At 34.6% G+C, this 16,958-nt stretch overlaps 1 pseudogene; it reads right to left on the reverse strand.

The window, feature by feature from the left end:
- Positions 1 to 16,576: 16,576 nt before the first annotated feature.
- On the reverse strand, positions 16,577 to 16,675 carry LOC132315320 (small nucleolar RNA R71; annotated as a pseudogene).
- Positions 16,676 to 16,958: the final 283 nt, after the last annotated feature.

Consider the following 16,958-nt stretch of genomic DNA (forward strand, 5'->3'; position numbering starts at 1 on the left):
AAAAATATGTCCTGACAGTTCTGTTTTCAGTTTAGACTGCATACCTTATTTTCATTGACAATCTGTATGCCTTATTTTCATTGACAGCCTGCATAACTTATTTTCATTGTCCATTTACTTGAAGTTTATAATGTAAATAAGGAAGTACTCCCCATTTGGATTTAATAAAAAATATAAAAAAATTGAAATCCAATTAAATCAAAATGTAAAAATTCAGTTTTAGTACAAATTTGGATTTTTGACAGTTTTGGTAAAAATGAATCCTTATGTAGACCAATGTAGACTTGGTCATAAATTCTAATAAAATCAGTTTAGGCTATTTAAAGTATAAGGAATTATTACCGGGAAAAATTATTTTGAAGTAATCATTATTTCAAAAATTTATTTTTCACACTTAGCTAAAAACGCAATTTTTCATGACGCGCATTCTGAGGTCCTAATGTTCGTTACCAACTCATGGTAATAAAGGTTTCGTGTGCCTTAATCGTTGACTAATATGAATCATGTGATTAATGTACATGGTCTTAGCATTTCTAGCACAATTGATGAGTTCTTTCAAAACTTAAGCAAGCTTGAACTAATTCATTCTTTAGAAAGACTCCATATGTCAGTTATATATAAATGAAGTGCATAGTCTATTACTAATGGATATAGGAACATATGAATGATAATGATGATATGCATGATTCTATAGAGATGAGTTTCAAATAGATTTATAAATATTTTGAAATTGAATCCTAAACATTCACCATCCTATTGATCGACGGATCGATTACAATTATAAATCAACCCATTTTGTAATAGCACAAATCATTGTAAAATAGGGCTATTGGTCGGGTAAGTCGAACCACTGGGATTGCTAGTTTATGGCTACCAAGGTTTTAAAATCACTTTTAGAATGATGAAAGAAGTATAGAGTTTTGTTGGGTTTTTCACTTGAAATTAAAATGTGCTTAAAGCAATAATTTGCAAGAACTTAGAGGAAAGAGATATAAGTAGAGGAGATTAGGGAAGTGAATCCACTACCTACCCTATAAGTATGCTAATTGAGGTAAACTTAGGGAAACAACACAAATATATGACTATGAAATGCTACAACACAAAATTGCTACATTCCTTCAAGAAATTCATGAAATTAATGGCAAGAATAACCTATCAAAGTTACACATGCTTGAACTACCTAAACTAGGGTGTAGTCTTAAACATGCTTGCTAAGCTAGAGATTATCAAGCCTTTAATCACATGGTAAGAACACATAAAGTCAAGAGTCAAGAATAGTCTATCAAAGGAGATCCTAAGCTATGGAATATCAAGATTCTCATACAACATGCCAAGAAACCCATTTCACAATCTCATTTCCACTGTCACTATGAAAATGCAAGCCAGACAATCATAAGAAAATAAGATCTAAGACAAGATAATACATTCATCATAATCATTTATAAGAAATTAGATTCATTACATCAAATGTAACCTCTAGATTGTGAAGTAGTCACATATATACATCATTTTCCCCAAAATAAACCAAAAGCTAGAGCATGCTTACAATGTAGGGCTTCATCACCTCCCTAGAAAGGGAGTTAGTTACCCATAGGAGCAATGGATGAAGGAGAAGGAGAGATTTCCCCTTCCATTCTCGTGTTTAAGGGCTCCAAGACTCCAAAACCAAGCTTACAATCTCTCTGTCTCTAGAAACTTTACAAAAATGTGAGATATCCCTTTTACAATGTAACCACCCTCTATTATATCGACCTTAGCCTTCTATCTACTCCAAATTTGTGGTCCTAAAAGCCCTAGACAAGATTAGAGCAATCCCCTAAAAAAAGGGATAACATTTGGTGAAGAAAATGGAGGCCCATGCCTGCTGGTCCGCAGAATGGCGAGCGCCCGCGGATGCATGAAGTTTCTTCCTAGATCGGCGGGTGCTCGCGGGTTCTTGGTGGGCGCCTGTGGGTGCTTGTCAACTTTGCGCACCTTTGGTAAAACGGCCATAACTCCCTGCTCTGAACTCCAAATGATGAACCATTTAATGATTTGGAAATCTAACTCAAAGCTCTAAGTAAGTCATGTTTTAATGGAAGTCCAATTCTCAAGTTTGGTAGGTCGAAAATGAAGAACAAAGTCAAACTTCACTGCTGCCAGGCTGTAAATTTCAGCATTGCACACCTGGGGTAAAAATGACATAGCTTTTTCCTCCGAACTCCAAATGATGAACCATTTGATGATTTGGAAAGATAACTTAAATATATAAGTACATCATGTTATAATTAGAGTCCAAATCTCAAGTGTGGTGGGTCAAAAAAGAAGAACAAAGTTGAACTTGACTGCTGCCAGGTTGCTTTTGGCTCGGTCCGCTTTGGCAGGCATCCTCCTTAGCGCTTTTTGCAGGGAAAACATGAGATTAATGGGTCACTGGCTTGGCCAAAGTGAAGGTCCCTGGCAACGGCATGCTTTGATTCTTCAAAAACTCAAAAAAGCAGCGCTCTTAACTATCTTTGGGGCACCAACCTGAAAATGATCAAAAACACGCAAATGAAGCTAATATGTATAATATGATCAACAAATGGACTTAACTAATGCAAATAAAGGCACTTGAATATGCAATATTCGACGCTTATCACACCCCCAAACTTACATTTTACTATTCCCATAGCAAAACTAGAATGAAAATACTTAATGAAATGACAACAACTCCCATCTTTCGTGGGAGTGACGGTTGCACTTAGCATATGTAACAAGCCAACCCCTAGGCATCCCTAGAGGATGAGTGAAGCCTCGTGAGGGTTTAACAGGAATGTTACCCACAAACATCAACATGGTGCATGAAGATGCACAAAGCTCATTTGCAAACTTGGAACATAGAGAACGTTAGAAATGGAATCATTATGAAGACTACCTTGTGTATATGAAACATTAATAGAACAAAATGGCTAATCATCTTTCAATTCTCAAGTATCAACATCATAGTCTATGTAAATATGTCAATTGTCATATCTATAATAGAAATCATCTCTAGCTTCATTTAAAATGAACCGGATTCCCAATATGCAGCTTTTACCCTCTTGTTCCAATTTCAAGAACACAAGTTTTCAATTCATTGAATTTCCTTTTAAATGAGGTCTCTAAGGCATGACTTTATTCAAAACACAACTCTTGTTGTTGTTGTTGTTGTTTTTTTTTTTTTTTTTTTAAATACATATTATGGTCGTGCAATGCCGAAGTCCCTTAAGCTTTCTAACTGACCCATGTAGCAAGTGTTAGGCCAACAACTCCTAAACCAGATGGCTTTAGGGTGCTAAGTGTAAAGACACTCATAGGGCTTAATAACTCGAGTCAGCAAGGCTACGAACTCCATCGAACCATATTTATTTATTTTTATTTCGTGAATGATCGTGCAATGCCTAAGTCCCTTAAGCTTTCTAAGTAACCCATATAACAAGTGTTAGGCCAACAACTCCCAAGCCGGATGGCTTTAGGGTGCTAAGTGCAAAGACACTCCTAAGGCTTAGTAACTCGAGTTAGTAAGGCTACGAACTTAAACTAGTCATTATCATTATTCAACTTCATTTTATTTTTATTTATTTTTTATTTCAACATGCCAAAGGTATCCATTCATTAGGGTCATCAATTCAAATCAACTGAGTCAAGGTTAAGGTCAATCAGGTTGCATACCTCACAATTAAGTTTCCGATGTGCATATGTGAAGTGTGAAGCATAGAAGAGAGTGATATTCGAAGATAATCTAATTGAAACATTTATACAACCATTTGGAACCCATATACTCATTTCAGTTTTTCCTCATTTAATAACTATCATTTACCTCTATACACAAGGTATTCAACACATGCTTCAATCTCTAACAAATTCTAAAATCATTGCTTCCATTTTTTTTTTTAAAATTTTCAGTTTTAAAACAATCTACTTGAACAAAACAGCAAAATGTCTACTTGAACAAAACAGCAAAATGCAAACACTATACAACACACAATACCCCCAAACTTGAATGGCACATTGTCCTCAATGTGTGAAGACAAAGATGTATAAATAAATAGCATAGGGGGGGTAAAAGGAACAATAATACCAAGTGAGTGAGGCAACTCTGGCATTGTAACCGCATGCAATCCCATGAAAAGATGCCAAAATGATCTTCCCCCAAACTTGGACATAAGAACCTATGAAAAAACACTAAAGCACATAAGTATAAAAGCATAGGCACACAAAAACAAACTAAAAATGTGCAAAGAAAACTAAACTAAGCATATTCACAAATGCAAGAAACCAAATAAAAAAAATTATCTAGTAATATCAAAACATCTAAAAATTAAAATGAAATAAAAACAAATAAGAAAAAACATCTCTAGAGAGTTATACTTCCCCAAATAAGAAAGTTCTTTTAGAAGCAGAAGAAAAAAAATGAAAAGAGGTAAAGGAAAGACCTCAACCCACTCTTTATCCTCAATAAAGAACTTTGGATTATGAGGTTGATTTAGATTATGGGAAGGTGGATCAAGTGAGAGCACATCTAGCAAAGACTGGTGAAGAGTTAGATTTGGTGTGGGAATTTTCGGAAAAATATCCTTCACACTTTCAACATCCTCCTTACACTTATCCGGTGGTTCGGGCTCAACAGTTTGAGATAAATTAAGAGAGGGAATGGTAGGAGATGCAAGCTCCCAAGAAAGAGATACATTTGATGTCGCCCAAGGAAGAGAGTGAATGAGGGAAGGAATATCAAGTAAAGAATTTACCTCCCAAATAGAATTGTCAACATCAAAATCCTCACAATTAAAATGAGCCAAGAAAACTTTTAGAGGATCCTCCATTGAAGGAGGTGTATCAAGCAAAGAATTCTTTAGGGGCTGTTTTGGATTTTCAAGGGAGACAATCTCTTCATCATTATTTTTCTCATTTTGAACCACCGTTTCTTCATTTTCACATGTGGTAACTATTTGATCATTCTCATGATGAAAATTATTAGGAGTAATCTCATCATTCATAGAATTTTCTTTTGGATTGGCCACAAGTTCAACAGGAAATTTTTTTTCCTTTTCATGATTTAGAGCATTAACCATTTGTTGAATTTGGGCTATTTGGTTATCTAACTCAACTCTAGATTGGGAATGAGAATAGGTGGTGGATTGCTCGCTAACAGTGTCATCCAACATTTGTTTGTTGGAATCCAGCATTTGCATGCTGATAGACTCCATCATTTGTTTGTTGGCAACAATAAACTCATCCAATTGAGATGGTGGAAAAAGAGAAGAGGACTGGAAATAATGATCATTGGGTTGAAAATTGGCGTGAAAATGTTTCCCATGAGATTGTGAGGCTGAATTTCCTATGTCATGCCACAAGAAGTTTTGATAATCTCCCTAACCCGAGTCATAACCATTGAATTATGGATCATTACCCGGTTCAAAGAAATTTACATTTGGTTGCTCTAGATAAAAATCTGAAAATTGTCCCGGTGGAGGACAATCTCTTGTATGATGGGTACGACTAGAGCAAACTGTACAAAACTCATGTGGTGTGTAAAATTGAGTTGAAGGAAAATTACCCTCCATTTAAGACTAATTCAACCTCTTGTTGAGATACATAAAAAAAAATTTCACACAACATATATACAACACAAACAAGATACACAACAACCCTACACCAAAACATCCACATGTAGTGATCCCTTTCTCCTCAATTATCAACAAGACAAAAATAAATGGCCACGACAAGGATCGATGCTTTGCAATATAGTAAACAGGAATAGCCTCGACAAGGGCTTCACAATTTAAATATCACTAAGTTAAACACATGCAAAATATTCACAATTGTTGAGACTAGAACTTTAAAAAACTTATCGGGAGTCCTTTAGACTTACAAATTTTTTTTAGCTTTCCTTCGGCAAGCCTTGAGTTCCTAGAATCTCACAGGAATACTGAAAACACAATATTACCGAAACCAAACAAGAAAATATCTACAAGAACACAATATTCACAATCAAACCAAAGGTGATCTTTAAACCTCAGTCACAAAACCGTTTGCAATCCCCGGCAATGGCGCCAAAAATTGATCGACAGATCGATTACAGTTATAAATCAACCCATTTTGCAATAGCACAAATCATTGTAAAATAGGGTTATTGGTCGGATAAATCGAACCACTGGGATTGCTAGTTTATGGCGACCATTGTTTTAAAATCACTTTTAGAATGATGAAAGAAGTATAGAGTTTTGCTGGGTTTGTCACTTGAAATTAAAATGTGCTTAAAGCAATAATTTGCAAGAACTTAGAGGAAAGAGATATAAGTAGAGGAGATTAGGGAAGTGAATCCACTACCTACCCTAGAAGTATGCTAATTGAGGTAAACTTAGGGGAAACAACACAAATATGTGACTATGAAATGCTACAACATAAAATTGCTACATTCCTTCAAGAAATTTATGAAATTAATGGCAAGAATAACCTATCAAAGTTACACATGCTTGAACTACCTAAACTAAGGTGTAGTCTTGAACATGCTTGTTAAGCTAGAGATTATCAAGCCTTAAATCACATAGTAAGAGCACATAAAGTTAAGAGTCAAGAATAGTCCCTCAAAGGAGGTCTTAAGCTATGGAATATCAAGATTCTCATACAACATGCCAAGAAACCCATTTCACAATCTCATTTCCATTGTCACTATGAAAATGCAAGCCATACAATCATGAGAAAATAAGATCTAAGACAAAATAATACATTTATCATAATTATTGATAAGAAATTAAATTCATTACATCAAATGTAACCTCTAGATTGTGAAGTAGTCACATATATACATCATTTTCCCCAAAATAAACTAAAAGCTAGAGCATACTTACAATGTAGGGCTTCATCACCTCCCTAGAAAGGGAGTTAGTTACCCATTGGAGCAATGGATGAAGGAGAAGGAGAGATCTCCCCTTACATTTTCGTGCTTAAGGGCTCCAAAACTCCAAACCCAAGCTTACAATCTCTCTCTCTCTCTAGAAACTTTACAAAAATGTGAGATATCCCTTTTACAATGTAACCACTCTCTATTATATCAACCTTAGCCTTCTATTTACTCCAAATTTGTGGTCCTAAAAGCCCTAGACAAGATTAGAGCAATCTGATAAGTGCTTAAATGTTGCATATTTCAGCACCTAAGCTAGGATATTTCAGTCTTTGTATCTATCTTAATTTCATGTTTTAGTCCTAATTTGTGTTTATGTGTATTTCAGGGCAATAAAGTTAAAATGAGCTAAGAACGGTCCATTAAAGCCTTTTTAGAGTCAAGCAAAGATATTCAGAAAAAGCTCAGAAAATGGCAAAAAGGAGGTCGCAGCCCATTGCTCGTATAGTGTGTTTATTCTTCAAAAGCGGTCAATCTCAGGCCTTTGATGATATTCCCAAAGATGAAGAAGCAAACTAATGAGCTCGGGGCTAAAATGGAGCTAAATAGGGCTCTAAGGAAATTTCCAACTCTGAGAGGATCGATCCCCCAGGGTAGGGGATCGATCTCCCAGGATTTGGCAATATTACAGATTTTTTTTTATTGTTTGGGCTTATTTTGTGAACTATTGGGCTTTAATAGGGTTGTTACTTAAGGCCCAGTAAGCCATTAGATTAGGGTTAGTATTTATTTTATTTAGGTGAATATTATTATATGATTAAGTTTTTTAATTATTATTCTGTATCGATATTTTTATTCTCTCTGGAAAACACGAAGAAGAAAAAGTTAGGGTTCTTGAGAAAAGCTCAGAGATGAAGAAGAGGAGCCAGATGAATCAAAGGATGGGGCTTGTTGACATCTTGCATCCATCAACCATGAGTGGCTGATTCTTCCACTTAGGGTTGGATAAACCCTAAGCATGTAACCTAATTCTTAACTCTTGACTTTTGGGGATTAATTTGTGTAATTTATGTTATAGCCTTGATATATATATATATTAATTCTTTCATTTGATTGTCTATGTCAATTTCAAATTATCCTATATGTTTTTGAATGATAATCAATTTCTACACTTGATTTCTTTGTGACTTGAATCTTGTGATGGCTATACATTGTATTAATTAGATGTAATTGTGTTTTGATTTGATGGAAATTGCTTTTTTTAGATGGGTTGTACTACAAAATTAGGTTAATGTCTTGTCTAAATAGTTTAATTTCAGGCTTAGTTGGTTTAATTTAAAGTTAATTAATTTAATTGCAATTTAATTCCTAGGTAAGTAGACAATCCATACTAGTGCTTGAAATCCATACTTATTGTCACAATTGCATTACCCTCTAGATTAATGTGTATTGAAATTGTAACTTAAATTGATGAATCATGCTTTGAATTGGTGAATTACACTACACTTAGTTTAATTGTCATTAGGTAGTTGATTCATGCTTGAAATTGATGGTTTATACTTTTTATTGCAATTATTAGCCACATTCTAGATTACACATTTTTATTCCCGAATTAGTTAAAAGTTAATGAGTTAGGAAATGTGCTTAGTGGTGAATCCTACACCCTAAGTCTCTTTCCAATCTTTTATACTCTACTCTTTTTTGCATTATTAAGTTTAAAATTAGTCTAATCACAAAACCAAACCTTTTTAGCAATCACATAAGCACTAAAGTAGAATTCAATTCTGAAAAACCTATAATTGTTTAGATCTCTTGGGACGATCCCTGCTCACTTCATACTCCATAGTATAAGTGTTTAGTGGTTTTATAAATTTTAAAATATGGTGCCCACTTGACATTATTTCTAAACCTAAAGTGTTGTGCATTATTTTGTGCACACGCTCGATTGCACCACAATCCCCTAAAAAAGGGGATAACATTTGGTGATGAAAATGGAGGCCCATGCCTGCCGGTCCACAGAACGACGGGCGCCAGCGGGCGTAGGGCGGGCGCCAGCGGATGCATGAAGTTTCTTCCCAAATCGGCGGGCACCCGTGGGTGCTTGTCAGCTTTGCGCACCTTTGGTAAAACGGCCATAACTCCCTGCTCCAAACTCCAAATGATGAACTGTTTGATGATTTGGAAAGCTAACTCAAAGTTATAAATATGTCATGTTTTAATAGAAGTCCAATTCGTAAGGTTGGTAGGTCGAAAATGAAGAACAAAGTTAAACTTCACTGCTGCCAGGCTGTAAATTTCAGCATTGCACACCTGGGGTAAAAATGACATAACTCTTTGCTTTGAACTCCAAATGACGAACCGTTTGATGATTTGGAAAGCTAACTTAAGGATATAAGTACATCATGTTTTAATGGGAGTCCAAATCTCAAGTGTGATGGGTCAAAAATGAAGAACAAAGTTGAACTTCACTGCTGCCAGGTTGTTTTTGGCTCGGTCCGCTTTGGCAGGCATCCTCCTTAGCACTTTTTGCAGGGAAAACATGAGATTAATGGGTCACTGGCTTGGCCAAAGTGAAGGTCCCCGGCAATGGCATGCTTTGATTCTTCAAAAACTCAACAAAGCAGCACTCTTAACTATCTTTGGGGCACCAACCTGAAAATGATCAAAAACACGCAAATGAAGCTAATATATATAATATGATCAATGAATAGACTTAACTAATGCAAATAAAGGCGCTTGAATATGCAATATTTGGCGCCTATCACCTATCGACCCCTTTCTTCATACTTTGTCCATAATCGTTTAAGCTTTGAGGGACTCCTATTTTCTTCCTTTCTTTGAGTTACTTGCTTACTCATTATAGTCCAAGCTATCTTTGGATGGACTTTGGATTTTGGTTCCTTGAAACTCCATGTCTTCTTTATATCCATTGTTTTACTTAATGTGATCTTGAATAATGGAATATTTGGAATGATCTTTAGTGCTTCATTGAGGTCATTCTTTGAATGTGAATAATCTATATAACTCTCAATGTAAACATTAGTCCTTAAACACCATTAATGGTTTGTTATCATCAAAACTCCTAGATTGTCCTTGGATAAAATCCTTAAGGTCAACAATCTCCCCCTTTTTGATGATGACAAAACATTGATGTGTTCATAAGCAAATAAAGTTGCATTTGAAAAATGCTCCCCCTATCAAAGTGCATATAATGAACATAATGTTATAAAACGGCAAAATGTGCTCCTTATCAAAGTGAATATAATGAACATAATGTTATAAAATGGCATGCTTTCTATATCATAAATCATTTTAGATATAAACGTGCATTTAAGATCATTTCACACATCACATATTTCTCCCCCTTTGTCATCTCAAAAAGGTGGGAGACCTAGACAACTTCATTTAGCGTAAATCATTTAGCATAGTGAATTGTCATAGTGAAGCAACGATTATCATGATATGGCAATGAAGAATTGGCAATAGTAGTATTAATAACTATAGTATGCTTTGGAATGAAACATGTAAGCAATTATATCATAAGAAGCCAATTTAATTGATAGCATGAGTTCAATAGATCATTAAGGTTCATGGCATATACAAAAGTATACATAAAGCATAAACCAAGAATGAAACATAAACTCAAAAGCAAGAAGTGTACAAAAGTATACATAATGAAGCGTAACCAAAAAAGGAAAATAAAAATGAAGCATGGACTAGAATATACCAAAAGGCAAAAACCTTGTAAGGCAAATCTAGAAATTTAAATGGGCTTCAGTCTTAATATATTTTTCCTATTTGATATTTTCAAGAAGAAGGAAAAAATCATCAAAGTCATGAAAGCTCATGAGTATAAATATAATGACCAACAAGTCATTTTGTAACATGCTTGTCAATTTCCAAGATAAGTCAATGAAACTTAGCAAAACATGCAATATTCCTTCACAAGAGATTACCAATAATCTCCCCCATTAACATGCTTCCATTTGCATCATATATTATTTTAATAGATACACCTCATTAAAAGTAATGATATATAAATTAAGTATTTTATACCCAAAGATCCTCTTTTACAAGCATATGGTTGAATGATAAAAATCACATGTGGCATGTATAGCATAAAACATATGCAAGTAGTGTCACTACATCAAGTTTATATGCAATAAATTTTCAATTTTGCAAAAGTATATTTTCTTGGACATGTATGATTAGAAATAATTGGCTACATGATTGTACATGTGGATGAGCTCAATATTTCTCTTACACATATTTCTCAAGAGATGAAGTCAAGAGATCTCATGAGTGTACAAAATGAGGTCTTGATACCAAAACATTTTCTTTAAGAGATGCAGTATTAGATTGGCTGCATGATTTTTCATGTGAATGAGCTTAATATTTATTTTACACACATTATTTAAGAAGTGATGTATTAATATCACATATAGTTCCAAAGTGCTAAAAATAGATGCATCAAATAATAAAGCACTTGTGAGATCACATTTGTCATACAAGCTAGAACAAAAAATGTTCTTTAAATGTCACAATCCCACGATTAAAGTGTCAAATAAATATATGAATTTTAATTTTCATGACACTAAAGGAGTTTTAATTCTTAGAAGAATTTAGTTTTACTTATTATACTAATTTCAATTCATTTTGCATGCTAAAGGTAAACTTCTTTGCACAAATCATAAATATTGATTCAAGGACAGTGTATAAGTGCAATCAACATACTTTCATTAATGGTTTTGAAAACACACATATATATCAATTTTGTTAAAAAACCATCAATCTTAAGAAAATCACTAAGCCTTTCAAAGAGAGCTCTAGGAGCTTATTTTAATCACATAAGGCCAAAGATAATTTTAAACATATAGTTCAAAATTTTATACATTTCAACTATGGGTGATTATTCTTCATAGCATTTTAAAATGAAGTCAAGTAAAAATATATACAAAAACATGTAACATTTTTATTGTTTCTATTCAAATAACATATGCAAGGTCATTCATTTAAATCCTTCTTCATGGTTGAAGACTTGGGGATGAATTCTAACTTAGTTACCAATGATGACACATGATTCCTATCATGATGTGATTGTAAAGGAACAAGGATAAGAGTATAAAAACTTTAAGAAAGAATTAGTTCCTTTATCTAGAACATATAGAATGTTCATCAATGAATGATCAATTAGATGGTGGTTAATGCATCAACTCTTAGGAAGACATTATAAATTCTCATTCTTCATTTTCATGAGATGGCTCTTCCAAAATTTTTTCATAAGTTGAGTCTTTTAGGAAGACATTAGAAATTCTCATTCTTATTTTTCATGAGATGGCTCTTCCAATGAGATTTGTTCCTTTAGGTTTTCAAGTGAGTACTTATTTGATTTTTCATTACCTTAAGTCCATTTAAACCTTTTCAAGATGAATAACCTCGTTTTCTATATGCATGGAAGTGACACAATAAAGTGGATTAAGCATTTAAGATCACAAAAGCATATAGATGACTTTTTAGACATTGTTACTTTGATAGATTTGATAAGTTCAAATGAAATATTATTGATGGTCTACATGAGATAGTGTATACTTTCCTTTGATGGCATATCTTCCAAAAAACAAATATTTCATAAAGATTCGCATAGTTAATCTAAAGATCATTTGAAAGATAAAAAATCATTTCGTGTTGGCATGTTCATAACTTAGATGTCAAAACAAACTACTTTCATGCAAAAATATCAAAATCTATAACATAGACATTTTTACAATAAGTAGCATTTATCTCAAGATCACCAACCTGTAGTGTTTCTAATTTTGTCATTTTCCATTTTTGAGATTTTCTGTTTTTGCAAGGGCATTTTCATCTTTTTTCGTTTTACGTGCCCGGCACTGTAGGGTGTGTTAAGTGTGTCCAAGAGTTGATTGGGGTATTTCATTGAGTTCTGGACTCTTTGAAATGCAAAGGTTGCTATTTCGGCATTTTTCAGTTTTTTAGACTGGAAAGTCCCGTGTGGGACCCGCTACCGGGATTGTTGTGTACGGGAGTTTCGTTTGGGTCCAGTTGCACCTCATTTTATTTTATTTTGTGTGTTATATGTGGTTGTGAATGATTAAGTGTGTATATGTATATATATATATATATACACACACACACATTTATGGTGAAAATTTAAAAGAAAATAAAAATATTTTTGGTGGTGGGACCCACCACCTCTTTTAAAGGCCAATAGACCATTTAGGCTTCACATTTTCTCTTCCCCTCTCCCGTTGGTTCTATCTCTCTCTTTCTCCCTTATTTTTTCTTTTTTTTTTTCTTCATAAACTTAAATCCTTGATTTCTCTTTTGTCTTTTGAAATTTTTGGGTGCCGTTTACGACAAATTGAAGAGCGCATCAAGATCTTCGATTTGATCGAAGCAAATCCTTGTTTGGCTAACTTTGAAATTTTGAAATCAGGGCACAAAATTGGAGTTTTTGTAACTTTTGAGGTAAGGGTTTCTAATCCGTAACCCTCTTGAATTTTTGTAAGTTAATTCCCTTAAGTTTATAATTTTCATGCTTAAATTGTGAACTTTTCTATGCAATGTTCTTTATATGTTGTGCAAGTGATGAGCACTAAAAAGTGTGTATTTAAACCCCTTAAGCTTAGGCATTCTAGTACCTTTATCTATCTTACTTTACCGTTTTAGATTGATTTCGTATTATTTCCATTTTTAGGCACTTATCCCGAAAATAAGCTAACTCAGCCAAATAAGAGCTTAATTGAAGCTATTCTGGGATTAAACAAAGAAAGGAGCAAAGTGGAGAAAGAAGGAAGTAAATGAAGCCGAAGGTGGGAAGCAGCAAAGTTCGATCGATCCAACTCCAAGGTTCTATCAATCGAATATTGATCGATCTTAGCACTTCAAGATAGATCCAAACCTTGACCCAAAAGCAAAAAGTCCAAAGTTCGATCGATCCAACACCACCCTTCGATCGATCGAACACTTTTGTCCTTATCCAAATGATTGATCCTATCCATAGTTGTACCACCCACTAACCACTTTTGTCCTTTTCCCAAAAATATCTCCCAAAATATCTCAGATTTGTCCTTTCCCAAAAAGCTCAACTAGTTAGATCGATCCAGCCTCAGTTCGATGGATGTCAGCAAGTTCAATCGATCCAAGTCCAAGGTTCGATCGATCGAACTTCCTCCAGTGCGAAAAAGTTAAAAAGCCAGCTTGTTCAATCCATCCTCTATCTAATCATTAGAGAATATTCTTTGCACGACCCTAGCTCATTTGGTGTGTCACTTGACCTACCTATAAAAGGAATATGATGCACTTTTTGAGAGGAGACTTAACATTTGGTAAATACAATTTTAGAGGCTATTCTTAGTGTAGAAGAAAAGAGGAAGAGGTTAGAGACACCATTAGAGTTCTTCATCAACAAGGAGTAGATTTCAACTATGGAGTTAGCCCTTGAGGGTTGGATCAACATCACCATGAGTGGCTAGACATCCTCTTGGGGCTAGAGTTAGCCCCAAGCATGTTTTCTATATCTTAATCTTATGTATTATTGAGGGATTAGTGTTGTAATTAATGTTTTGACACTTGGATATATATAGATTTTTTTTATTCAATGATTTATGTGGTTAAATGCTTTCAATTGATCATTTCATTCTATCCATATGTCTATGTATGTTAGAATAGATGTTCATGTGATTGTCTCTAGATTTTGTGTTATTGATGCATGTCTATGTGTATTGATGCTATAGATTTAGTGATTGTCAAAACATAGTGCTTAATGGAATACTCTTGTGATTTTCTTGATGGTTCATACCTATTCCTTGATGGATTGTGCCTCTCCCCTAGTTTATTTTCATGTTAGTAGTGTAGATGTAGTGTAGTTGTAGTGTAATGTTAAATGGGAGGACAATCCATGCTTGTTGTTTGATGATCTAAGCTTTTGAATGCAAGTAACATATGTCTCTAACCTTGTGTTGTATTTGGATTGTGAGCTTAATGAAAGGATTAATGACTTGTTTTGATCTATTGTGCCTTTCACATGTTGTTTAGACAATATATGTTTTATTGCTTAGATATATTGTGCCTTTCACATGATATTTAGACAATATATGCTTAACTAGTCATCATTGCTTGTTGAATCAACCAAACACACATACACACCAATATTGCAACACACCATTTGCCCTCATTAGTCACTTGTCAATGGTATAGAAATGCATTGCTTGGTGATGATTTCTAAACCCCAAGACTCTTCTCTCTCTTACTTACTCTTAGTTGCATTCTTTTGTTATTACTTAATTTAATTTAGTTGCTCTCTAATCAACCAACCAACCAATTGTTTGATCACTCGACCTACTAGCCCTAATAGTAATTCCACAACCTTGTCTGACCCTCACAATCCCTTGGGACGATCCCTACTCGCCCTAACTATATTTATAGTGAAAGGTAGTAGTGGCTTTTATAAATGTAAACTCTTGGCCCTCGCCTAAATATCACACTCTTTAAGCTTGATGGTGCAGGACGACGACAACGTACCATCAGTTTTTGGCGCCGTTGCTGGGGATTAGGCAACATCGGATTTGTGGAATCAATTAGGATTAGTACTCTTTTGATCGTGTCTTTACTTTATTTTTATTTTTCTTTTTGGTTACTTATTGTGTTGTTTATACTTGACTAGGTGTATTGTTGGAGATGAAGCAAGCAAAGGAGCATTCAAGCTAAACAAACAAGGAAAAAAGCTAAAAATTCTAAAAATTTGCTAAGCTAAGCTTTAAATTTGGAGTTGAAGTGCTAAAGGACCTTTGTGAGACTTTCTTTACTCAATCCCTTAGTTAAATCGTTAGCCTGCGTGGAGGCTTGTTCTTAATTGTTCTGTGCATCATTGTTGTTAAAGCATGGGAGTATGAATCAAGTGTTTGTGGAAGAAGTCTAATTGCATTGTTGTGAAGGCATAGTGTTTGTCATTCTTTGTGCTTGTTGTGTTTTGCATTGTGCATGCATGGACGTCGTTCATTGAGACTAACTCTTGTCCCTCTTGATTTGCATCTTGAATCCATCGTTAGAAATCCTAGGGGAAGAGGAAGTTCAAATAGAACCAATCTATCAATAGATGACCATAATAATGATCATGTTGAGGACCTTGGTCACATAGACCAACAAGGTATCCTTCATCCTAATGTGCACAATAAGAACATACAAGTACCATTAGGCATGCCTAGGCCATACATTCACTAACCACCACCACAACAACAAAGCCAAGTTCTATATGGAATACCAATGCCAATGTATGCTCCATAACCTCCCATCATCAATCAAGGAATTGAAAGATATTCATATTGCACCTCAAGTAGCTAATCCACCTCTTGCTTTAAGAGACCATTATGTGCCTAATGAGTATAATGCACCTATATGCATCCAATTGCCTCCATTTAGAGCACATCATTATGAAATTAAGCCACAAACCATTCAAATGCTTCCTAACTATCATAGACTTCCAAGTGAAGAACCTTACAAGCATTTGGATGAGTTTCTTGAAGTATGTTACACCGTAAAATATACGGACATGCCGGAAGAAGTTTTAAGACTCAAATTTTTTCCATTTACCTTAAAAGACAAGGAAAAGTATTGGTTTAACAATCTTAGGCCTTTTTCAATCACTTCTTGGGCAGAAATGCAATAAGAGTTCTTAAAGAAGTACTATCCGGTTTTAAAGACCAATGCCATGAGAACCTCAATTCGAGAATTTTCACATGGGGATAGAGAAACATTTCATGAGGCATGGGAACGCTTCAATGAATTACTTAGGAAGTGTCCACATCATGACATGCCCAATTGGCAATTAGTTCAATATTTCTTTGAGAGCTTATCAGACAACTATAAGGGTATGGTTGATGCTTCCATGGGTGGCTCATACATTGATAGGCATGAGGATGACGTGTGGCGTCTTTATGAGAGCATGAGTGAAAATTCTTTGCATAGAACATTATCATTCAAGAATGGTAGAAATTCACAAGGTAGGAAGAGTGTTGGCTTATACCAAGTCGACCATTCAAATGAAATAGCCGCCGAAATGAAGTCTTTATCTCAAAGGTTTGATCAATTTTTGATT

The sequence above is a fragment of the Cornus florida genome, unplaced genomic scaffold (genome assembly GCF_030987335.1).
Source record: "Cornus florida cultivar Cherokee Brave unplaced genomic scaffold, ASM3098733v1 CherokeeBrave_3.0.0_Hap2_Chr06, whole genome shotgun sequence".
Lineage (NCBI taxonomy): Eukaryota > Viridiplantae > Streptophyta > Magnoliopsida > Cornales > Cornaceae > Cornus > Cornus florida.